This window comes from Lissotriton helveticus, chromosome 12, assembly GCF_964261635.1.
Source record: "Lissotriton helveticus chromosome 12, aLisHel1.1, whole genome shotgun sequence".
In the NCBI taxonomy this organism is placed as follows: Eukaryota; Metazoa; Chordata; class Amphibia; order Caudata; family Salamandridae; genus Lissotriton; species Lissotriton helveticus.
The window spans coordinates 852,999,522-853,007,348 of record NC_136073.1 but is presented as its reverse complement, the minus strand read 5'-3'; positions in this window follow the sequence as shown (position 1 = coordinate 853,007,348).

Genomic DNA, 7,827 nt, shown 5'->3' with positions numbered 1-7,827 from the left:
TATCTCCTCACCCTCTTCTTGCATAGCTGCCAAGTTTCTATACTGGTCATGGTTTAAGAGTGGTTAGGTGTGACATTCTGTGCCTCATGTGTGACACTGAGTGAAATCTAATTGGGACAAAAACCAATCAGTAAGAGTCACCTGTGGTGCAACATAAAACTCTAAGGGGCAGATTTATGAAGGCCTTGCGCCACCGTTGCGTCACTTTTAACATGGGAAAAATTGATGCACCGGCGGCGCAGGTCTTCATAAATCTGCCCCTAAGAACGTACTATGCACTTTTTGTTCAGAAGTACTTGCGTGCACTAAGGTAGAGCTGCTCCCTGGTGGTATACTGCCATTGTATTTAAAGTTACCTGTTTTCTGCAGAGAGCAGGGACCACCCACTACCAGCCTCGTAAAACAGCTCACACCGTGATAACTGGTAACCTTCCCATGACCCCTTATCATCTAGCCAGCATGCATCTAAATATTGACTGTCAGAGTCTTTGTCTTCCTACTGACAAATAGCTTTTTAACACTGCAACGAAGTAAAAAGAACAACTTCTGGTGAGTTTACATGAGCTCTAAATATTGTCTAAAGTTGCAGTGCTGGAATGCGGGAAAGATTAAAGATTTGCGTTAATCTGCCCGTCATGCGTGGCAGTTGGCAGGACTGTTACAATATATACCGCTGAATAGTTTTTGGGTGCAAGCTAGCACCCTGCATGCATTTTATTCAAGCCTTCAGATCATGATCAGGAACTTTGAAGGCTCTCCATTCTGGAGATAAGTTCATTAAAATCTATACATTTATTTATGCATCCTATGTTGATAGTAAACGTCTGCGGTAATCTACAACTTTGCGGTATATATATTGATGATCAAAGACAACAGACTTCAAGGCCTACCATGTAACCTCAAATGAGTACTTCTTTAATGGTTTAGCAAAATGAATGAGGATATTTTCCTTTCTGAAATGTTAGGATGGTGCTGTGATATTTATCAGCTTGGGGAAGGGAGATGGGGTTAGATTTATTTGCCTAACAGCCTATAATATGGGCTTATAACTACAAAACAGAATGTAGCGTTAAAAGCATGCAGACTCTAGTACATCGTGCCTTACTAGTCACACTGGTACATCAGTGCTAGGCTGCTTTGTGTCTCAAAAGATGATCATGAAGATTGAGTAAAAGTGAGAATCTGCCCTTTCTATTTTTGAAAGTATCTGCAGGTTTATTTTATTATGATTGCTCCCTTCCGATGTCTTGGTTTTCACTCTGTTACATTTCTGTTCCCCCCAGTCTGGTCCTTAGGATTCTTGTGTGGTGCTCTGTGCTGGCCGTGATGTGCACACCTAGGCACACAGAGTCTCTCTCAGACCTTACTGCACTACTTACGTTCGTCCGCCAACTAGAGCTGGTCAAGGGGTCAAGAAGACACTGCCTGGTCACAGGGGCAGGTACCACCCAAGATCCACGTCCGGGCAATGCTGGGTCGAAATGGACTAATGTTTATCAACATGACAACGTTGAATGCTCAGAGCTGTGCTCGGCTTAACTCTGAGTGAAAATTATTCCACTCGAAGGGTGCCCAACAGAGTTCTTTATTCATGATGTCTGAAGACTCACTGGAAGCATGACAGTCAGAGGTACACTAGTATATATTGACAGAGGGCGTTCACTGCCAGCACAGTTCACTACAGCTTCTTTTGGCTCACCAGTGTGCCTCAAGGGTGGTCTCAAGGCACTATAATATGTGTGACTGATGTATTTTTATGTAGTGATGTGGACACCAGCACTAAAATGTGTTAGTGTAACCCCTGATGCGTGGTACTTGGCAGGGATGCTTTTGCTTGCGCTCATGTTCTTCCATCCATCACTTTTTCCAAACAGTGCCCTTCATGTTGCTTTCCTCAACCCCATGTTGCTTTCACCCTCCACCGCCTGTTGCTCTTGTGCCCCTCCAGCCGTACCACCGTTGCTTTTGCGCCCCTTCCCATCATGTAGCTTCGGTGTTCCTCATGCCCTCCCCTGCTCCTCTGTATTGCTTCTGCTCTGGCATCCTCTTTAAACGAAAACACTTTTGTGTCACAAGGGTGAGACATATTGACTTTGTCCTAGATTGCTTATTAATTTTGCTAGTTGTTTATTTACAACATGCTTAATGTATTTAGCAGAAGAAGGGCATGTAAACACAGGCCAGAAGGTGCAAACTACTGAGGCTAACAAGACCCTGCCCCAAAGGACAAAAGTGCGACATGCTTAATGTATTTTGCAGCAAAAGGGCATGTACACAAGTTACTGTCAATAAGGTGCGTCGTACAATGTCCCAGTTTAGGCATATAGCAATTCCCAGAGGGTCCAATCAGCCCACCAGGATTAGAAGGTAATTATTAATGTTGTACCTAGTCGGCTTGGCCACGGGACATACCAGTTCCAGATGTCAGTGTGGGGGGAGATATCAACTGCAAATGCAAGGGCGGTTAAAAAAGAAACTCACAGTACTTCTCAGCCAAGTCTAGTAGAGGACGAAGACTTGGGCCCTTAAATGTAAGAGGGGTGGCCCTGCCCTGCCTTATCCTGGCAATGACGGGACTGCTCATGGTTACCCGCGCGTGTCCCGTGCTGCGGAATGCCAGCAGCGCTTATGTTGGGGCTCCAGGCGCTTAGGTGACGTTGGTGTGCCGGCCCGGGGCCGCTGGGTAATGTAGTTCCTGGGTGGTGGGTTGGGGCAAAGTCGTTCCCCTCACGGTAATGGTAGAACTCATAAGGCAGTTCCTCTCATGATGATGCAAGATAAAGCCGAGGCGTTCCCCTCACGGCGATGTCGGAGCCGTTTCCCTCCCGGCAAGTGAAAGCGCGTCCCACGCTGCGGGATGCCAGCAGCCCTTATGTTGGGGATCCAGGCGCTTAGGGGACGTTAGTGGTGGGTTGGGGCAAAGCCGTTCCCTTCACGGCATTGTCTGAGCCGTTCCCCTCATGGCAATGGCAGAGCTTATGAGGCAGTTCCCCTCACGATGATGCAAGATAAAGCTGAGCCGTTCCCCTCACGGTGATGTCGGAGCCGTTCTTCTCACGGCAAGTGAAAGCGCGTCCCCTGTTGTTTATTTACACTTATGTCTACATAGATTAAGCCTAAGGGCATTGGAGTGCTTTTATCCTTTCCTATATATATATATATATATATATATATATATAGATATATGGAAAACAAATTGCCCTTAAGCAGCGGGAGGGCACTCAACGGCGCTCACCTTCCTTTGTAAGCCTCGCTGCAGCTCGCCTCTCTGTGCCCTGTAATCTGTAGATAAAGCCGACGCGTTTCGAGGCATTGCGCCTCTTCTTCTCAGGCAGACTCAAAAGACACTGAAAGTTCACCATTTATTTTCCTTTATTAGTATCGTCACACTTAGTAGTGGGCGTGGCAACATTAGCCCGATGGTATGCTGGGACTTATAGTCCTAATGGTGAATCCACATTGATGACCTTTTGTGGGTAAAGTGCTTGTAAGTCAAATTAAGTCCATTATTTCCTTTGTAGGATGGGATACAGAGAAACAGGCTTCCTTTTATGCACAAGAGCGCCGTGCCTCGTGGTTCGGAAAAGGTTCCGAGCCGTTGAGTGCCCTCCCGCTGCTTAAGGGCAATTTGTTTTCCATATATATATATATATATATATATATATATATATATATATATATATATATATATTGAGCAAAGTATGCTTAGTGCTGCTCCACGTAGTTCCAGGGAGCAAAACAAAAGTCAGTGGGACTACGCGGATCTCGGCTCTGCCCCGCCCCGCCCGAGACCACGAAGCACAATCAAAAAATAAAATAAAAACACCACTATCCTTGTCTTCTGCCTGCCCTGCTCCTCACCACGGTGTCTCCCTTCTTCCCGCGTCATCCTCCTCACGTCCGTGTAGGAATTACGTCTTCCATGAACTGCATGAACTGCGCATGCGCAATGTTCACGCCGTTCACGCAAAGGTAACAAGCATTTGCAATGCAATAGGTCTCGGGTTAATTAAGTTTGAGCTATTGGCATTGCTAAATATTGCAACACCAACTGTAATATTCCATGCAGCACAAGACCAGTGATGAATGTGTGAACAGGTGGCCGTGTTTGCCCGTGGATGTGTGTGTGTGACACATTGTGCACGGATCCATGTGTGCGCGTTTGGATGTGTGTGTTGGCTTGAGAGCGTGTATGCCTCGTGTGTGCATGGATCCACGTGGCATATCTAAACAAACTTTTACGTGTTTCTGTGTGGCATTGAGTGTGCGTTTTTATGTAGCCAAATGGAACCATGTGCAATTGTGTGGCCTGCGTGAGTGCCTATATATGTGTGTATGCATCTGTGGGCTTATATTTGTGTTTGCTTGTGTACTTGCATGGCAATATAGAAATGTGTTATTGTGTAGGTGCTTGCATGTGTGTGCTGTCTTATATGTGCCCTGGTGTATTTGCATGTCTGTGCTTTTATGTGCGTGTGTTTTGATGTGCGTGCTTATATGTGCCCTGGTGTATTTGTGTGCATGTATGTGCTTGTGCTTCGATGTGTGCGTGCTTATATGTGCCCCGGTGTATTTGCGTGTCTGTGCTTTTATGTGCGTGTGTTTCGATGTGCGTGCTTAAATGTGCACTGGTGTATTTGTGTGCATGTATGTGCTTGTGCTTCGATGTGTGCGTGCTTATATGTGCCCTGGTGTATTTGCGTGTCTGTGCTTTTATGTGCTTGTGTTTCGATGTGTGCATGTGTCTTCATGCTTATATGTGCCCTGGTCTATTTGCGTTTCTGTGCTTTTATGTGCTTGTGTTTCGATGTGTGCATGTGTGTTCATGCTTATATGTGCCCTGGTGTATTTGCGTGTCTGTGTCTCTACTGGCCAGCCAAAGTGAGAACTCAGAGCACACACGCTTCCTGGGAACTCATTGCTCAACGCACACGGACCCGACCGTCACCCTTCACCGAGGCAGAGGGGCTGCCACTTACAATCCCTACCCGGCCTGCTAAGGCGAGGGCTGCAGGAAGCAAACCCTGCATGTTGCAGTATTTGTAGGTGGCGCGCTGGGCGCACTCGGTGAACAGAAGAAAGTGCTTCGACAACACAAGAGTTTGGGAAGCACAATTGCATTTCCTACTTCCTGTACATTTCAGCAGGGAACCATCAGGCCACGACAAAGGCCAAGTAAACAATTACTATTAACCTCTCAGTCAAGCAGTACAACATATTACCGGTCCCACTTCAAAGCCATTTAAATGGAGTCTTTCTCCGCGCCCTAGACGTCTCGCAACCAGCCCACGTGATCAATGACACTAATGGCCTTACACATGTGCATTTTCTGCTTTAATTTCCTTTAAAGCAATAGCCTGTGGGGTCTCTAGTGATTACAGAACGGTCGGAGACCAGTATGAATGCCAAGCCCGCCTTGCGTCTGCAAAGCAAGGCGCCGATTGCATGTTAGATTATAGCCATGCATAGCCAACGGAGGCACAGGTGCCAAGAATACTTTCTGCACGCGGTGCTGTTTGCAGCCGACGCCAGCAACATGCCTATGTGAGAGGGTGGCCCCCTCGCTGCCCTGCCCATCAGGTTACCAAAGCAGGCTTGCTTTCTGTTTGCGAGCACAACACGGCATGCGCGCGCGCAGAAGGGGCCCGGCTGACAGGAAACTCGCGGGCGCGTGACAGCTCTTAAATAGTGCAGTTCACAAAGCATCTACCCATGCCGGGCAAAGCAGCCCGCTGAAGGCAGACTTAGGTGGAACATCACAGTAACATTAGTTTTAAGACCCAGACACTGGTCACTAAGAATGGCTGTACAGCCCAAGACTTTAGTGCTCCTGGCCATACAGGTGCTCTCCCAACCCCGACACCGTATACCAATGACGCAAACGTCTCTAGAAGGGTGGCCGCGGGTTTTACAACTCAGTGACTTACAAACGAATCACTCCTGTTGCAAACTGTGCCCTATCGAGTGCACGGCCACCTCAAGTCTCATTTCCTCTGGGAGAATGCAATAACGCTGACCTCGCTAAAAAGTCTCTGGATGGCCGTCACCTTCCGACCCTACATAGAATCCCATAGACCCGTAACGCTCACAAGTTACAACTAGGCATTGAAACCATGAACCTAGAGCATACATTTCGCCAGGTGAACTTCCACTACAGGCGCCTCGTTCACCAGTTCATTCATTGCATTGTATGGGCGTGCACTTTGGCCAATTAAGATTCAGGGACTCACTGTAAAGAATGGAAGAGAAAGTTTAGTGTTTAGCTCCTCTGGTCTTGGGAGGCAGCAGAGGGTTAGCAGGGACCAAACATTCAACTTGCATTACTCTCCTCCAAAGTAAGGCACTCGCTGTGAAATATACAGGTAGGCAGTGCAATGTACTGAAAACTCAATGCGTCCACTTGCAAAAAGTAACAATGGTATTCAGCACCTGTGCTTCCAACATCTCTTACTACCTGAACCGCATCCACAACTGTGTGAATCCTCAATATAGACTGCAAAATATATTTATATATTATTGATAGACTATCGAGCAACAAAACATCAAAGGTTAAGTGTATATATATAGATTTTCTATACCCAACTGAACGTTAGTGTTCCTTGACAATATATGTTTAAACTGTTGAGGTAGGTTTATTTACACCGAGGCGGGATATGAAGTTTTTTAATTTAAAAGTGCTCGCATTTACATTGCGAGAACAGAACCTGATGCCATTAAAGCGTTTTCTCACTGCCTGCCTGTTTATCACCGCCGCGCGCCTCTCTGCAGACTCCCCCTGCATTCCAGAGAGGCGCGCGACGCGATCCGGTCAGCCCTGGAATGCTGTGGAGACAAGACCTGGCCGCGCGCACAACGTTATCCTATGGGGAAACGCTGCGCGCGGCCAGGTCTTGTCTCACTTCGGTGTTCTCAGACTGCTGAGACGTCGACAATAGTTCTCTGGCGAGAACGCGCTTTTCAGCGCGTTATAGCCGAGACCTAAAAAGGCTACTATGGCAACGGTCAGTACATTGGAACACCTTCCCCATAGTGTGCTGGCGAGATCAACTCGGGCTATGGTTACATCTTGGGTGGAGGTACAGGGAGAATATGTAGAAGAGATGTACAGAGCTACCATCTGGGCATATCCAAATACTTTTCTTTTGCATTATAGATTGGAATTGTTTCTGAATGATACTGTACATTTTGGTGCCTCAGTGCTGAAATCTGCAATGAAGTAATTGCACATTCAAATAATATTTGTTTGAGCAACTTAAATTGTGTCTGTCTCCTTTCTGACTTCGGTATATCCTCACGAGTAAGGACTATGTTGATGAGGATGAGACGTAGGGGTAATGAACCCATTACCTGTAATCTTCATTACCCGTAGCCTGGTTTCCCTTATCATAGTATATCCACTTCTTCCCTCCCAGTTCCTGCGACACAATTTATAACTGGCTAACTAACAAGAAGTGCCTGCGGTGGTAGGGATCTTTATATACCAAGCATGTTTTGCGTGCTTCAAGCAAGCTTAGGTAGTGACCCCATGGTAGGCGGGTTGGCATCACTAGTACTAGTAGGCCTATGACGAGGATGACTATCCTTAGGGTTATGAGGCAGTGCTTAATTTATAAAAGAATAAGTGCCAGGGCCCTCGCCAGAAGGCCGCTGCTGCTTGCTCCACCAATTTACCCTGCCAACGACAGTACCAACACGTCTACTTAGCATCACACTCCTACACTCCTACTCAGACTATTACACACCCTTAAATCTGCAAGAATGGTTTGGGCAGCGGTTATTAATCATTTTAATGTAAACTGAATTAATAAACAACTGTTGTTGTGCTCA